The sequence below is a fragment of the Phascolarctos cinereus genome, unplaced genomic scaffold (genome assembly GCF_003287225.1).
Source record: "Phascolarctos cinereus isolate Bilbo 61053 unplaced genomic scaffold, phaCin_HiC Scaffold_2;HRSCAF=192, whole genome shotgun sequence".
NCBI lineage: Eukaryota > Metazoa > Chordata > Mammalia > Diprotodontia > Phascolarctidae > Phascolarctos > Phascolarctos cinereus.
Window position 1 is genome coordinate 79,204,170 of NW_027555625.1, and position 17,778 is coordinate 79,221,947.

At 44.1% G+C, this 17,778-nt stretch overlaps 1 protein-coding gene across 1 annotated transcript in view; it reads right to left on the bottom strand.

The window, feature by feature from the left end:
* Nucleotides 1-446: 446 nt before the first annotated feature.
* Nucleotides 447-17,778, bottom strand: part of MAF (MAF bZIP transcription factor) — a 56,915-nt gene continuing 39,583 nt past the window's right edge. Inside the window, exon 3 of the mRNA XM_020964842.2 lies at nt 447-569. The gene's annotated coding sequence lies outside the window, so the exon portion shown is untranslated. The remainder of the gene's footprint in view (nt 570-17,778) is intronic.

Here is a 17,778-nt window from a genome sequence, read left to right on the forward strand (position 1 = left end):
CCTACCATTTGTTCAGTGACATAATGAATGAATGAATAAATGAATGAATGAATGGTTTCAGGTGTTGTTGGGTCACTAAAAATAGCCCCATGGCATGGACCTGCACAAGTGGTCAAGTGATTTTGTAGAATTCAATATTTAACTCCACTGTTCATTTTCAGAAATGGCATCGATAAGGGGCGAGGGGGGGTGGGCTGGGAATTGGTCTCACTCTACGACAGTGATTTAGTACAACAGCTAAAAGAGTTCCCCCCACATCCCCCATCCTGGTAGGTTTACTAATGTCTTCCCTCCAGCTGGTCTGTCCTGAGCCTGTCTCTCAGCCACAAGCATCTCTCTCTCAGTCTTTGTTTTCCCTACAGTCCTCATACATACACAATCCCTGTTTTAGCTGATCCTCCTTTTGACAGATTTCAGCCAGCGAGATGGGAATTTTTTTTTTTATTTTCAATTCAATTGCATAAATAAGACAGTCAGCGGATGAGGGAGTGCCAGATATATTGATGCTGGGCTGCTGGGGAAGTTACCGAAGAATTCTCAGCCAAGGTAATTTCCTGAAGTTTCAGTTTCTGTAGGAAAAAAAAAATGGACAATGGCAGATATCAGACATTTGAGGGTGGGGGGGAGAGGGGGGTGAAGTCTGTCGCCTCTCCATACAGGGAGTAAGTTAACAGCCTCCCGGCAACAGTTAGAGCCTCATGGGGTGAAAAGTGGGGTGGGGGGCTAGGACTTGAAGCTACAATTTTGGGTGAGGCTGGAGAGGATTCTGGGAAGCTGGGCAAATAGGATCCGTTCCAAAAGGCCTGGTTTACACAGGCCAGGCAGGATCTGTCTGGGCATTCAGCCCTTTGTGCTCACATGGGCAGGCCTCACTTTCACAGTGTACAGCAGCAGAAACCATGTTAGGGCTGAAGTCAGGAGACACCTGGGTTTGAACCTGGCTGGATTCGGCTCCAGATTAGCTGTGGGCTTTAAACTCTCTGAGCTTCAGTTTTGCCATCATGGACGTTAGAATTAGAAAGAACCTTAGAAACCATTTGGTCCAATGACTTCATTTGAGAAAGTAGAGGTCCAGAAACAGGGGAGGATTGGTTGAAGGCCGTATACCAAGCCCAGTAAAAAACCAAGATTTTCTGACTTTATCCTATCACAGATCTCCAGAGAGCTGGAAGGGGATCTTCCATATCATCCAGTCCTCATTTTACAAATAAGGAAACAGGTTCAGAAAAATCAAGTGATTTACCTAGGTAACACAGTAAGTTAAACACAGTCTTTCTTGGCTTAGGTTCCCTGGAAAGTCAAAGGGGAGTAGGGGGAGAGAGAGAGAGAGAGAGAGAGAGAGAGAGAGAGAGAGAGAGAGACAGAGACAGAGAGAGACAGAGACAGAGAAGGGAAAGAGAAAACGAGAGGGAGAGAGGTAAAGAAAGAGACAGGGTAGAAAGGAGGAAGGAGGGAGAAAGAAAGAGAAGGGAGAGATAGAAAGGGGGGAGAAAGAGAAAGAGAGAGAGAAGAGGAATAGGAAAAGAGAAAGAGAGAGAGAATGAGAGCAGGCCAGGGCAATTATCCTGCAAATTTAGGTAAAATATACCCTATCACTGAGGAAATAACATTGTTCCAGGGGCTGGAGTCTCCTGATTGGCTGTCTCCATTGATTGAATTTATCAGCTAATTGCTCAGCCCTCTATTTCTCTGCCTGCGTAAACCAAGACTTTATTACAATTGATTTCACATCATCATTTCCTTTCTTGCTCATGACTTATGACTTGAATGGGCTTCTGACTTATTCAGTCCATAATGATTTGGTTTCTCTTGGTTTTTTTTATTTTTATTTTTTAGGAAAATGTCATTTCTGCTGCTACCATAACCACCCAGGACAATGCAGCATACTTCCTGGTGTCCCCCATTCTCAGGTATTTAACAAATCAACTTCATTTTCCATTCTTGCTCATGTTTCTCGTGTACAGATTCACTCTGACTAGCTTCTACTCATTCATTCATTCATTCAACCATGCCATAAAAACCTGTATGATTCTGCTAATTACTTGTTTTGTGAACACTACCTTGCTGTTTGACTTTGGGTAAGTAACAGTCTCGATGGGCCTCAGTTCACCAATTTGTCAAATGAGGAGTTTCTTCCAATTCTTGTGTTTAGTGAATCTGAGAGCCAAGAGGATTTAGTAGCAAACGTATAGACTCAGCACAGATGAACAGGCTCAGATGGGGTCACTAGACAGATGTACACAGGTGAAATTGACCGACACTAGTAATTTCCATTTCTTTAGCAGGGGTAGGGAACCTGCATTTTTGAGGCCACATGTGGCCCTCTAGGTCCTCAAGTGTGGCCCTTTGACTAAATCCAAACTTCACAGATCCTCTTAATAAATCCCCTTCACAAATCTCCTTAATAAAAGGATTGGTTCTGTAAAACTTGGACTAGGTCAGAAGGCCACACCGAAGGACCTATAAGACCAAATGTGGCCTTAAGGCTGCAGGTACTCCACCCCTGATGTAGTGCATTAAGGATCACAAAGCATTTTCCTCACAGCAGGTTTGTAGGAGTAGGAATGAACAATATTACTATGCCCAGCTTACAGAAGAGAAAACTGATGCTTGGAAAGGTGGACTTTTCCCCAAGACGCAGATAAAGTGTGGTTATGTAATTCAATCCTCATCTCATTCCAGTCCGTGTTCCCAACATATGTGGGGTGGCCCTTCACCCCATCTCCACCCTCACCCATAAGCTCAAAGGGCTTTGCTCAAACTTCCCAGAAGTCCCTCTGACACATCCTACCCACACCTGTGGCTCAGTGCTGAGGCTCCCTGCGATCCCTCTCATGAACTCCCGCTCCACCTGGAGGACCTTGACCCCCTGCTCCCCCTCGGCCCCAGCCATGGGAGCTGTAGACATCACAGAGCTAGAAGCACCAAGAACCTTGGGCCCTGAGTCTTTAATCAGTCGGCTGGAGAAGCATTGACCTACTCTATTCATTCTAGCTTGGGGATGGGGGACAGAGGTGAGACAAGGGGAGGGACCCAGGGCAAGGAGAGTGACATAGACAGCAGGAAAGACACCGAAGGCATCCTGACGACAGTCTTTCCATGGCTGAAAGCTTACAATGGGAGCAGGAGCCAAAGGCAGGATGTAATGTTATCTTCCATAGAAAATTCTCTAATTTCTCTGAATTCTGGACAATATCTACCAGCTGATCATGGCAACAACATAAGGGTCTTTGCATTTGTTATTTGTTTATTTTTTTGTTTTTGAGAAAGCTAAATATTTTGTACACTGTTCCTCTGTGGGCCTCAGTTTTCTCTTCTGAATAATGGGAATGTTGTACTAGAGTCACTTCTCCAGTGTGCCTCCTAGCCCTGACAATCGATGTTTTCAAAGGTCCCTCCCATTTCTGCAGTCTTTTAAGTCTGTAAAATTAGGCAAAACATCTATATTCTTAATTTATTTTTTGTCATCAAGACTGCTTATCTATCTGCCCTGCAGCAAGCCACCTTCTCTTCTAATTTGAAAGAAATAGCGCAGCACCCATGAATACTCAGGGTTGACAGTGACCTCAGAGCACATATGATCCAACCCATACTTGGACAAGCATCCCTCTATAACCAGGGTCTACAGACTTCTCCTTGAGGGGTCCATGAAGAGATTTCAGGAGATCCATGAACTTAGATGGGAAAAATAAAATTTCATTTTTATTTTCACTCATCTATTGCAATCCTATATATTTTAGTGAATGCATTTTTTTTTTAATATTCTTAGGAGAAATGGGGGGGGCAAGAATTCACTAGACTGCCAGAGAGGGGAGTAGGGGAACCCACTTCACATTCCACTTCTGAATGACCCTAATTGCTAGGAGCTTTTACCTTACATTGGGCCTAAGTCTGCCTCCCTCAAATTTCCCCCCAATGATCCTGCTACTGCCCTGTTCAGCCAAGCAGAAAAAGCTAACCCCTCTTTCCCATGCCAGAGAGTGGGAACCTGGCTTTGCTGGGCCTGTTTAACAGCCATTCTAAAGCTGTATCTGGGTTGTTTTCTTCTCATCCAATTGCCTCCCCCCCCCATTTTTTAAAAATGAAACCACAATACAACTTATCAAATAAATGTGTTGAACAAGGGGACAGTGGAAGTGGTTTGAGTGGGATTTGCTATTAACTAAGCTAGCCCACTGCTAAGAAAACCCTGAATTCTTTTTTGATTCATGATACCAAAGGTTTATGCAGAGAATAACACTCAAATGCTCTCATTTGAATTAACCTCTGGGGTGTGTGTGTGTGTGTGTGTGTGTGTTTAAATAGACAACAGGCCAGCTCACTGTTTGACTCATTCTGACCAGCCAGGCTTCTTTAAGGACTCTGTCCTGCTGTGAGTAGGTCTGAAGGCCTGGCATTCGTCTAACTGCACCTTCTCAGCTGGCAGCCACCAAGACCAACAGGACAATTGGCTTTTAGAAAGAGAAGAGTGCAGCTGGTGGAATTAGAAATCACAGCTTCCCCCCTGGGCTCCATCCTCCTCACCTGTCCTGGTAACATTAGCTCTCTGGTAGAAACAGGGAACAGATGTCAGGTGATTGAAAAACGGGAGCCTTTCCCTGTTTTATTGAGTTGTCACTGTGGAGAAATTTACTCTAATTTACTTGGAGACTAAATTACTGGATGTTCATAAAAAAACTGTTGTACATTACCATCCCTAATTAAGATGTTAAACATGATTCCATTTTTAAATTGGAGGAGCCAACAGAAATGAAAAAAAAATGCTGATGAAACGATATTTCACTTGAGTGCCCTTGGGTACCACATTGGTTTACATTTAAGAGCTCAGGTGGACAGGTCCTGGGGAAGGAGCAGGCACACGTCTGTATTCTTCGAAACTCTACCCCCAGAGCAGGTCATTTTCCCCCTCTCTCCCCGCCAATGCTTCTGAGCTACTTTGGAAGGAGCTGCCATAATTCATACCTTGTGTTTGAACCCTAGTTACTTTGACAGAAGACATCAAAATAATTTGAAACTGGCCAGGGGTGAGGAAGACAGCTCCCGAGCCCTGCAGTCCCGGCACTTCCAATCAAGTGGAGACGTACACTGTTAAGGACTGGCACTAGTTAGTTGGGCTGGAAACTAACTAGTTTTCTCCTAAACTCACTGAATAGCAGAGCAATCTCTTCCTGGAAAAGGGCTAGAGATGGGAGAGAGCACTGAGCACTCATGCTGCAAACACTTATTAAACACCGATCGACTTATCGATCAACATTTATTGAAGGCCTACTATATGCCAGGCATTGTAGTCATTGTGTTTTGCATCTGTGGATACAAATTCAGAGACCCAAATCCAACATTTCCTGTATTCAAAGGGCTTCCATTTTATTGGAGTCCATGTGACATGTTCACAGATAAAGTAAAAAGAAGTAGCTGAGTGATGTAGACAAAGGGGAGAACAGACAAAATGCCGAAGAATTCTGAGGAATATTTAAGGAATAAGAACAATAACAGCTGGGCAGTTAAGTGGCAGAGTGGATAGAGTGCTGGCCCTAGATGACCCTGGAGTTCAAATCTAGCCTCAAACACCTACTAGCTGTGTGATCCTGGACAAGTCTGCCTCAGTTTCCTCATCTGTAAAATGAGCTGGAGAAGGAAATGGCAAACCACTACCAAATGGGATCACGAAGAATTGGATATGACTTATAAATAAAACAACAATGATAATAATAGCTAGCATTTACATAGCACCTTAAGGATCATAAAGACTTTACAAATATCATCTCATCTGAGCCTTACAAAAACCCTGAGAGATAGGTGCTATTATTATCCCTATTTTATAGTTGCAAAAATTGAGGTCATCTGTGGGTAATGTGACTTGCCGACAGTCACACGGCTAGTAAGTCTCAGGATGGATTCCATCTTGACTCCAGATCCAGGGAAGCATTAAGAGGTTAAATGATTTGCCCAGAGTCATACAGATCATAAGTAACTGAGGCTGAATTTGAACTCAGGTCTTCTGGACTCCAGGTTCAGCCCTTTATGAATTAAATCACTTAATTGCCCTAAGGAAGAAAGCAACTTATTTGTGTGACCCTGAACAGTTTCTTCCTTCCTTAAAGCCTCAGTTTCATCATTAGATTGTAAGCTCCTTCAGGGCAGGGACTGTCTTGCCTCTTTTTGTACTCCTAGCACTGGCCTATAGTAGGCACTTAATAAATGTTTACTGATTGATTGATCTCTGAGATAACTCTACGACCTTCCTTCCCACCAGCTCTCTTATTCTGTGATTCTCTCTTTATAGCACAGTGGAGAATTGAGATAAGTGGTTCCATTACTGAGCTCAAACCCCTTTGCTGCTGTGAGAGAAGAGTTAGGTTGAGAATATTTGTCTGCACTGCTAGAATTCACTGCAACTACTGCTCAGCTGGATAGTTTTGATCCACCTTGCACAGGATCCCACAATCCCATCAGAGGCTCAGTACTTGGAATCCCAGAAGCTAGATGGAGCTTCAAAAGGAACTTAGTCCAATCTTATAATGTCACTGATGGGAGATCACCCCGCTTTTTCTCGAAGACCTCCAGTGATGGAGAACTCCCTCCCTCCCAAGGCAGCGTTAGTGAGGAAGATTTTCCTCTAGTGGAATAACATCATTACTTGGCCTTATGACAGGTCATTGTATACTCAGTCTAGCAAAGAGTTTTCAGAAATCATTAGCACCAGCAAAATTCTAATGAGCCTAAAGAATTAGCATAAACTTCTCCCACCCCACACCTGAGCAAACTACTCTCAGCCAGGTGCATTTTTTCTCTTTGTCCTGCCAACCTTCTCACTTTCTCTCCTCTAGTTCTTTCTTCTTTCTCTTTCTTTCTCTTTCCATCTCTCATTCTCTCTTCTCATCTCTTTTTCTCCCTCCCTCTCTCTTGTTCTCTTTCTCTCTCTTCATCTGTCTCACCTCTCTCTTCTTCCATTCTCTTTCTCAAAAGTTCACACCTGAACATACACATTGGCATGCATACCAGGTTACACACAGATGGCCAAGAGCCTTCTATGGGCCCAGTGAAATGTCAGAAGCAGGCCTCTCCCTAACCACAATCCACACAGGAAACAGGAGAGGATGAGGAACAACCCCCATGGGAACCTCAGATAGTTCAACCAGCCCTGTAATACTAGTCCTAACCAGAATTAACTGGCACATGTGTCCTGGGGCCAGAAGGGTCTCATGGAATTGGAGATATGGAATAACGTAAGAATCCTATGAAGTTAAAGAACTGGAAACACACACAGAGGAGCTCAAAGCACCCAGAACATCTCTCTTTCCTTTGTAAATAAAGAGCTGGTAGAAAGAACACTGTATTTGGGTCAGAAGATTTAGATATCGACTCCAAGCGTTCTATTACCAATGTGCTGTGTGATCTCAGGCAAGTGAATTGCCCATGCTGAGCTATATGTAAAATGAAGGAGGTGAGGGTTAGATTAAAGGATGTCAAAGGTTCCTTAGCTGTAAGTCTGATCAACCTACAAATCCGGGCCTCTGCAGGGCTCTAGAGGAAAATAGCTCCTAATTCCATAGAACATTAGGATTTATAAAGCACTTTCCTCACAAAGGCTAAGTGAGGTTCATGGTAAAAAAAAAAAAGGCACTATTACCCCCATTTTACAGATGAAGAAACTGAGTCTAAGAGCATTTGAGTGCCTTGCTCAGAGTCAGCAAAGCTAACAAGCCTTAGAACTGAGGTTTGAAAGTAAGCTTCCCATCTCCAAGAGTTTTTCCTAGAAGCACACAGCTTGGGAAATGTTCGTTCTGTGACCACCACCACCCAGATCCACTCTTGTTCTTTTCCCAAAGTTCCATGGGCCTGCAGAAATGAAGTCTATGGGGGCAGCTAGATGGCACAGTGGATAGAGCACCAGCCCTAAAGTCAGGAGGACCTGAGTTCAAATCCAGCCTCAGACCAAACACTTGACACTTATTAGCTGTGTGACCCTGGGCAAGTCACTTAACCCCAATTGCCCCCCCCCAAAAAAAGAAGTCTGTGCTGCCCCATTTCAGGTTCACTGGACCTCAGTCCCAATTGCAAGGCCACTTCCAGATGTGACCTGTACCCCTCTCTCAATGCTGGGCTACTCAAGTCATGAATCGGAGGCATAAGCCCAGACTTCAGGAATCTTAAATTGGAAGGGAACCTAGAGCTTATCTAGGTCACCGCCAGGGGAAATTGAGAGCCAAGATGGGGGAGCAATTAGCATTATATTGCATCCCCTTATCTTGGGGTGAATCCACCTTCCCTTAGCCAGTTTTCCCTTCAGGCAGTCAGTCAACAAGCATCATTCTGAACTTACTATATGGTGGGCACTGAGCAAAGTGTTGGGGTCTCTTGTCCTCAGAGAGCTCACATTCTGCTGGGTGAGACAACCCCTAAATGTCTGTCCACACAAGGTCTACCCCCACATGAACGGAAAGCATGAACCATGGAAAACATCAGGAAAGGCATTCCATTCAGTCTTCATCTACAGAGCATGAGAAAAATCACCTACAATCATGTTATTAGGATTTAGGTAAAGACAGCCCCAGACTGTTGGAGACATTTGTTCTGGCTACAACTGAATGGATTTCAAAGGCACCCTGGAAAGCCCCCAGGGCAGGATGCAATTCACGTGTAGCAAAATCCTGCTTATAACAGCCCCACCTCCCCACCCCCCTCTCATCACCCCCCCCACCCCACCCCCACCTCCCCCAGGTCCCCTGGGCTTCTTTGTTAAGAGGCTTTTTCACTGTATAATTAAATGTAAAATCCTAAGGGGAGGTTCGCCTCTTATCTTCAGCTTGGAATTTCTTGTCTGCTTGTTCTACACAGAAGAGGTGGGTGGAGTCTGGCTGAGTCCTGGGAGGCAGGCCTGCCTTATGGGGCAGCTCACCCCCATGTATGTATTACTTGAAAAGCACTTTGTGTCTGCATGAGGGGAGAACTGTGATAGAAGGCCAGACTGGTGTAAGGACCACAGATAGCATCAAAGCTAGAACTCTGAGTCAGAGAGTGGGAAGGAGCCTTCCTACCCAGAGGACACCGTTCCTTTCATAATCATTCATGCACTGTGGGGCCTGGCTACTGGGGGGACTGGGGGAGTCCTTTAGAAAAAGGTGACTGGGCTGTGCTGCAGGGGAGGGCTCCCTGGATTGGGAATTGGAGGCCACAGATCTCAATTCGGCTTCTGGGGCTTACTGGCTGTGGAAATGTGGGCAAAAATGAAGGGTTACCCTCAGTGATTCCTTCCTTCTTCCCTCCCTCCTTCCTTCCCTCCTTCCCTCCTTCCCTCCTTCCCTCCCTCCTTCCTTCCCTCCCTCCCTCCTTCCTTCCCTCCCTCCTTCCTTCCTTCCCTCTTTCCTTCCTTCCCTCCTTCCTTCCTTCCTTCCTTCCTTCCTTCCTTCCTTCCCTCCTTCCTTCCTTCCTTCCTTCCTCCCCTCCCTCCCCTCCCTCTCCTTCCTTCCTTCCTTCCTTCCTTCCTTCCTTCCTTCCTTCCTTCCTTCCTTCCTTCCTTCTTTCCTTCCTTCCTTCCTTCCTTCCTTCCTCCCTTCCTTCCCTCCTTCCCTCCTTCCTTCTTCCTCCTTCCTTCCCTCCTTCCCTCCTTCCTTCCTTCCTTCCTTCCTCCCTCCCTCTCCTTCCTTCCTTCCTTCCTTCCTTCCTTCCTTCCTTCCTTCCTTCCTTCCTTCCTTCCTCCTTCCTTCCTTCCCTCCTCCCTCCCTTCCTTCCTTCCTTCCTTCCTTCCTTCCTTCCCCTTCCTTCCTTCCTTCCCTTCCTTCCTTCCTTCCTTCCTTCCCTTCCTTCCTTCCTTCCTTTTCCTTCCCCTTCCCTTCCTTCCTTCCCTCCTTCCTTCCTTCCCTCCTTCCTTCCCTCCTTCCCTCCTCCCTCCTCCCTCCCTCCTTCCCTTCCTTCCTTCCTTCCCTCCTTCCTTCCCTCCTTCCTTCCTTCCTTCCTTCCTCTTCCTTCCTTCCTTCCTTCCTTCCTTCCTTCCTTCCTTCCTTCCTTCCTTCCTTCCTTCCTTCCTTCCTTCCTTCCTTCCCTCCTTCCTTCCCTCCTTCCTTCCTTCCTTCCTGATATTTACTAGGAAGACACAGAAGTACAAACACACTGCCCCCTACTCTTGCTGCTTCCTGACCGTGGACAAGTCACTCGCCCTCTCTAAGCATGCTCTCCCTGCCACTTCCTCTTTCCCTCTTTCCCTGGGAAGAGTGGGCTCAAACTTAAAATGGCTTTGCCCAACATTCCTCCCCACAAGTTCACTGCCCAGTTCAGCATAGCTGCCAGAACAGTCATTCCCATGAGTCACAATTACCTACCAGGTCTCAATTCTAAAAGAGGATGGATACTAAGTCATGGTGACCTTCAGCATCATGGCATCATAGATTTAGAGATAGAAGGGCCTTCAGAAGCTACACAGTCCGACCCCTCCTCACTTAACAGCTGAGCAAACTGAGGTCCAGAGAGGCCACAAAGGTGGTAGCAGAGCTGGATTTGAAACCAGGTCCTGTGATTCATGGTCTAGTGCTAGTCTCATTGTAGTACATACCAACCCTAGAGTTCAGAGCTGGAAGATTGGGCTTGGAACCCAATGGGCCTCAGTGGGGTCCTAGGACCCTGGAGGATCCCCAAAACCCTTTTAGGGAGTAAATGTGTTCAAATCTATTCTCATAATAATGCTAGATGTTATTTGCCTACCAAAATACTCTTCCCATTTCCAATGACTTATCCGAGTGAGACCAGATTTTCTTCATGTACTTCAAACAAAACGAAACTCTTTTGGGGGAAAATATAGACGTTTTCCTGCAAATATGCTATTCATGTTAATAGGTAAGAGGCTTGTTACTGTTATTTTAAAATGAATTAAGAAATAACTTTTTAAAGTATATCAAGTTTAATTTTTAGTATGGTAAATATTAATAGATATAACCTACAGAAAGAAAATCTCTTTGGGGTCCTCAACTCTTAAGAACATAAAAGGCTCCTTAATAATTTTTAAGAATGTAAAAGATTCCTGAGACCAGGGGCCTGCTGAAACCAACTCTAACAGGCTCTCAAGAGCTTCTTGTTAAATTTTCAGTATGTCCATTTATATCTCTGGAAATCAGCAAACTACCGATCAGGGCTTGACTTATTGTTTTATTGATTGTAGAGACTCAAGAAAGTGATGGAAAAATGTTAAGAACGCAAGTTAAACTCAAAAGTGTATCCTGTGTATTATCATCATTACCGTTACTGTTACTGTTGTTGTTGTTACGGAGAGACAGTTGCTAACCACTTACCAGCACGCTGGCCTAAGACTGAAAAGTTTCACAACTACTAATCTAATCTAAACCTCTCATTTTATAGATGAGGCTCCAAATCTCTCTCCAAGGGTTGCCCATGTGGCAAGTTGTAGAGGCAGGTTTTGAACCCAAGTCCTCTGACTTCAATTCTACTGCTCTTTCCATTGCACCACTTGATGATCCTTTTCATTTATTAATTAATACTTCATGCCGATGAGTTTATTAGGTTCTTCCTTCAGGATCCATAGAAACAGAGTTAAGGAATTTTAGAGATGGACAGATGTCTCTTTGAGGCCACCTAGCCCAATATCCTCATCACCCTTCCATACCCAATTATGTAGATGAAGAGCAGCTGGCCTGGAGAAAGAGGAAATTTGCCCAAGGTCTTGCCAGAATCAAACTCCAGGAAAGGGTACTTTTTGACGAGGGGAATGGCTAGGACTTCCCTTGCCCAGAGAGCTGGGGTATCCAGAAGGCTGGGGGAACATGGAGAGAGGAGGATACTAATGGAATCATGAAATCATAGATTTAGAGCTGCAAGAGGTCTTAGAGGTCATTGAACCCAATGAGGAAACTGAGGCCCGTAGAAGAGATGTGACCTTCCCAAAGTCACATGGATAGTGACTGTGAGAGCCCGGATTTTGAATGCAGGTTCTCTCCAAATCCATTCCTTTTCCCACACCACCTTGAGACTGAATGAGGCTGAAATTTCCAAAGACAAACTCTGATGACTTTATATAGTTGGTTTGACTTAGCCCTGAGTCCTTTCCCAAGAGGACAAATTGTTGTGAGGTGACATCTTTCATAAAGGTCCAGTTCTGGAACTAGGTTCTGGGTCCATGCAAATATATAATATGTGTGTGTGTGTGTATCTATGTATATATAATATATGAAATGTATAATGTATAAAAAAGTATAATGGCATAATGTATAAAGAAGAGATGACACTTCTGCCCCTTTGCTACTCAGCTTTGAAAGGTCAGGATGCTCATTACTGTTTGGGGGGTGACTATTAATGCCCACCAGGTTGTATAAAGTTGGTTGCTATTCACAAGGGGGCCAGGGACTAGAAGTGTGAGAGCAACAATGCAAACCCATCCCCACTATTAGAAGAGCAACTCAAGTCTCATGTTATCGCAAATCAGAAAATGTATGCCCGGCATTTTGTGAATCTTAAAGAGCTACATAAATTCTAGTTCTTTTTATTTATTGTTATTTACAATATTGTTGTTTCAACTTTCATTGTTCTTGTTCAGTCATGTCTGGCTCTTTGTGACCCCTTTTTGGGGCTTTCTTGGCAAAGATACTGGAATGGTTTGTCATTTCCTTCTCCAGCTCATTTTGCAGATGAGGAAACTGAGGCAAACAGGGTTAAGTGATTTGCCCAGGTTCATACAGCTAGTAAGTAAGCTAGCTGAGGCAGGATTTGAACTCAGGTCTTTGTGACTCTATCCACTGTGCCACCTAGCTGCTTATCTTCAACTTCAATTAGGCAAGGCATATAAGGCATATCTCATGAGAGTATGTTACAGTGGGAAGGAACCTTAGAGATCTCCTACAACCGATGGTGTCAAACTATAGAAATCCCTCTGATCCCATACTGATTTAGAAAACCACAAATTAACATAATTTATGTTGTATTAGATTTTTATTTATTTTGTCAAACATTTCTCTTTTTTAATTTTAATCTGGCTGGGGCTCACTAGGGAGTTTTTCTTGGTCCACAAGATTAATATCTCTAATCTATACCTTTCCTTCTATTAGGAGGAAACAGAGGTCCAGAGACCAAAGCTAACTTACTCAAAGAGAAACAATAAACTAGTGGAAGACCCATGATATAAGTTCAGGCCTCCAGAATTCCCAGTCCAGGACTCTTTCCACTCTCCCTACCAACAATGGTGTATATAGACATCTCAAATGGCGCTTCTTCCACCACCACTGGTTAGACTAGTGCTGCTGCACTGAGGTTACTGGGGTTAATGTTACTGACTGGGCAACTCATCTAGCTCTAGGAGGGCAGGCAGGACAAGGCCTAGCTCTAAGTTCCTTACATGCCAAGATCTCCATATACCTACGGATCATCTAGTCCAATACTCTTGTTATATGGATGAGTAAACTCAGGAACAGGACAGAGAAGGGTTTTGCCCAAGTTTACACAGGAAGTTAATGGTACAACCATGATTGGACCATAGGTTTCCTAACTTAAAGTCTGATGCTCTCATCTGTATACATTTTGTGTCACCCTAGGAGAATGTAAGCTTCTTGAGGGCAGGAACTATCTGGTTTTTCATCTTTACATTCTCAGTGTCTAGTACAGTGCCTTGTATAAAGAGCTTAGTAAGTGTTGGCTGAATGGAATTGGACTGGATTAACACCATAACATTGTGTGGTTTTACTAGCATTCCATAAATCTCAACGACCGGTCAAAAGAGACAGATGTGGAAAGCCATTCCGGGGCAGGGTCGCCGTCATACTTCAGTCTTCCAGCTGGTTTCCCACTGAGCTACCCATTTATTTTTACATGTGCATTTTATTCAGAGTCTGGGAGTTGGACGCTAATCTTGATGTATAAACCTTTATTTTCCAAAGCGGCAGGTTGGTCTTCTCCTATCGACAAACCCCACTGCTTAGATTTATTACACAATGGTAATCAGGCAAAAGAATAAATACACCGCATCTTTAATTCATTAATCACTTTGGAAAGCAAAATGAACAACGGGAAAGAAGACAATATGTTTTCAAATGTTGGGGGTGGGAGGAGGGGGCGGTTTTTTCAATAAAATCCAGTTGCTAAAATCCATTTCGTGTGGAGATTAGAGAAAGTGCATTTTACCTCTGAGGCTCTAATTCAAAAGGGAGTTGAAATCCAAAGTGAAGGGGGGTTGACAGTATCAACTATTAATTGGCTTCCTTAGGTCATCTCTTGGGTCCTGGGCTCAATTCCTACTGTAGCTGACATTGGGCTATGAAATGAGCTTTCCCAGACCAGCTCATGTCCTCAGGCTTCCTCACTCTGGGCCTCAGTTTCCTCACCTGTAGAATCAAGGGGTAAGACTGATGCTTAAAATTCCCTCCAATTCAGCCATTGTGTGACCTTCGATGATTTTGATCTAACTTCATTAGAAAAGATGGGCCAAGGATAGCATATGATAGGAGTCAGGAGCCACAGATGGGATGCTATATGCTGTCTTTGAGCTCCTCCAAGTCTCTACCCTCCTGTCTGTCAAATGGGAATAAACTGATCCCCATTTAATTAACAGGTAAGTCATAATAACACTCTCCCTTCCCTCCCTTTGCCCTCTCCTCTCTTTTTGCCTTTGTTGGTACTGCCCCCATGCCTGGCAGATTTCCTTTTCCCTAAGGAAACAACTTGGGTGCTGCTACCTCTTTTATAGAATCTTCAGGCACTTCTACTTTGCCCCTCCTTGACCTGATTGAAAGTATTGGGATCTCAGATTTCTCACCTTTGTACATTATCATCTGTTCCTGCCTCTATAACCATACGTATTGTGTCAATCTCATCACCTTTTACTGTAAACTCCTTGGGGGGGCAGGGACAGCTAGGTAGCACAGTGGCTAGATGCTGAGACTGGAGTTAGGAAGACTCATCTTCCTGAGTTCAAATCTGGCCTCAGATACTTAATAGCTGTGTGACCCTGACCAAGTCCCTTAACCCTGTTTGTCTCAGTTTCCTCATCTGTCAAATGAGCTGAAGAAAGAAATAGCAGAGCACTCCAGTATCTTTGCGAAGAAAACCCTGAACAAAGTCAGAAAGAATCTGAAATGGCTGAGCAACAACCTTGGGTGGGGAGGATTGTCTGTTTTGTACTCCTAGCAGTAAAATCAGGTCCTTATACAAAGAAGATTCTTTACAAAAATGTATTAAAACCAAATGAAAACACAATTATTGGGTGCTTCCTGTGTGCCAAGATCTGTGCTAGGTACTGAGAGGATTTACAGAATTTAAATAGAACATGGCCCCTGACTTCTTGGTCAGTAGTCAAGTAGCTGGATAAGATAATTATAAGGAGGTAGCTAGAAGGTGTAGTGGATACAGTGTCAGAAAGACTGGAGTTCAAATCCTGCCTCAGACACTTACTATCTGTGCTGCTTTTCAGTCATTTTTCCATCCTGTCTGACTCTCTATGACTCCATTTGGGGTTGTCTTAGCAAAGATGCTGGAGTGGTTTGCCATTTCCTGCTCCAATTCATTTTACAGGTGAGAAAACTGAGGCAAACAGGGTTAAGTGACTTGCCCAGGGTCACACAGCTAGTATGTATCTGAAGTCATATTTGAACTCAGAAAGATGAATCTTCCCGACTCCAGGCCTGGACCTATCCACTGTGCCACCTAGCTGCCCTTTCTACCTGTGTGATTTTAGGCAATTTACCTAGCCTTTCTTGGCCTCAATTTCCTCATCTGTAAAATGGGTATAATAGAGCCTATTTTAAAAGGTTGTGATGCCCACATGATACAGTACATGACGTCCCAAAAATCTTAGTGCAGTTTTAAGCTATTAAAGTTTGAACTAAGACTTGAGCTTTGAGACTTAGCTGTCAAAGTTAAGACTTTTGTGTGTGTAAGAGTACTTTGCAAACCTCAAGGTGCTACATAAATGCTGGTTATTATAATTATTATGCAAAATGCCAAAACATAAATGCAACACAGAAACTGCCAGAATTGGGAAAGGTGGGAGGGGCAAGAAAAGAAAAGAAAGGAAAGGAAAAGAAAAAAGGAAAGGAAAGGAAAGGAAAGGAAAGGAAAGGAAGAAAGGAAAGGAAAGGAAAGGAAAGAAAGGAAAGAAAGAAGAAAGAAAGGAAAGGAAAGGAAAGGAAAGGAAAGGAAAGGAAGGAAAGAAAGAAAGGAAAGGAAAAGAAAAAAAGAAAAGAAAAGAAAAGAAAAGAAAAGAAAAGAAAAGAAAAGAAAAGAAAAGAAAAGAAAAAAGAGTAAGCCATGAGACATTGGGAGAGGGTGGCTAAGGGAAAAGGGAGGTCAGTAGCAGCTGAATATTAAGAACAACAGGCAAAGAAAGGATTTAAAATCAAATTATGAGAGGCAGTTTTATAAAAGCTGGAAGATGCCAGATCTTGGAATGAGGAGACCCAAGTTAGAAGCTTGCCTCTGGGTGTGACCCTGGGCAATTCACTAAGCCTTCTTGACCTCTGTTTTCTCTCCTGTACAAGGGAGGTTCTCATACTCACCTTGTGGGCAAAGAAACTTTCAAGCTCTCTGAAAATGTGATTTAGTGTTATCACACCTCTTTAGGGTTTGAAGAAGACCCTGGACTCTTAAAAAGGCACTACCAGCCCAGTACAACCCCTGGTGGATTCTATACTGCTAGAAAGGTTTGAGGGTAGGCCCAAAGAATGAGGACTGGTCTTACTGTGGAGAGGATGAATTTTTCCACCCTCAACAACCCTCAAATCATCAGAAAGTATAGAGGCCTTTACTGGAGGGATGGGCAGCCTGGTGAGATAAGAACATTGTATTTAGAATTGAAGGACCTGGGTTCAAATCCCACTTCTGCTATTTACTAGATGTGTGACTTAGAGCAAATATAATAAACACTCTGCCTCAGTTTCCTCATGTGTAGAGTCAGGGGTGGATCTTTTAGGTCCTTTCTAGTTCTGACTCTCATGATGGTAGGATTGCCTGTGCAGGCAAACTCACTGATCCTTGAAATATGATTATTGTTGGATTCCTAGACTCAATTACAGAGCTAGGGACCAGAGAAGGTCTCATTTGTTACTCCCCTGACTTCAGTCTGAGCCACATTCCTTTGGGGACTATCCTGACATGTACAATGGGGGATTAATACTTGCACTCCCTGCCACATGGAACTGTTCTGAGTGAGGTAAGCACTTTATCAACCTTAAAATGCTACAGAATGGGAGTCACAACTATTATTATTATTATGTTACCTCATAATATGAAGGTGACCTCCTCCCCCTTCCTTTGCAGGCTCTCAGGCCCCTTGGGGAGTTCATTTCCCTCTGGGCCCTACAGTGGCCAACAAATATTGGTCTTCTCATTTTGAGGAGAAAAGCAGGATGAAACAGTGGAAGAATCTGATCCTTTCTGGACATACATTGAGTGGCCAGGAGAGGCTGGGTCAAGAGTTCAACTCTCAGGCCAAAGTGCTTGGAGCATCAGGCTAGGCTTCAGGTTCAGCATCGGTTCTGCCGATTCAGGACCATCTTGGACAGTGCTGCAGCCTGGGCTCGGACAAGCACCTCCATGACTCTGGATGTTGCTACCCTGCGGGACAGGGAAGAAGAGCCCAGGAGAGAAACAAATCCCTGATAATAAAGGGAAAAATAATTCTGGCTGCTCCTGACCACGAGAGTGTGGCAAGATCTTACTTCCTTTCAGGTAGGGGGCCCAAGATTCTCAGTTGGCAGCCAGAAATCATTGATGGAGCACTGGGGGTGGCAGAAGATGGAGTACCTGAGCCATATTATTTGCCTTTTCCAGGAACACCTCAAATATCGT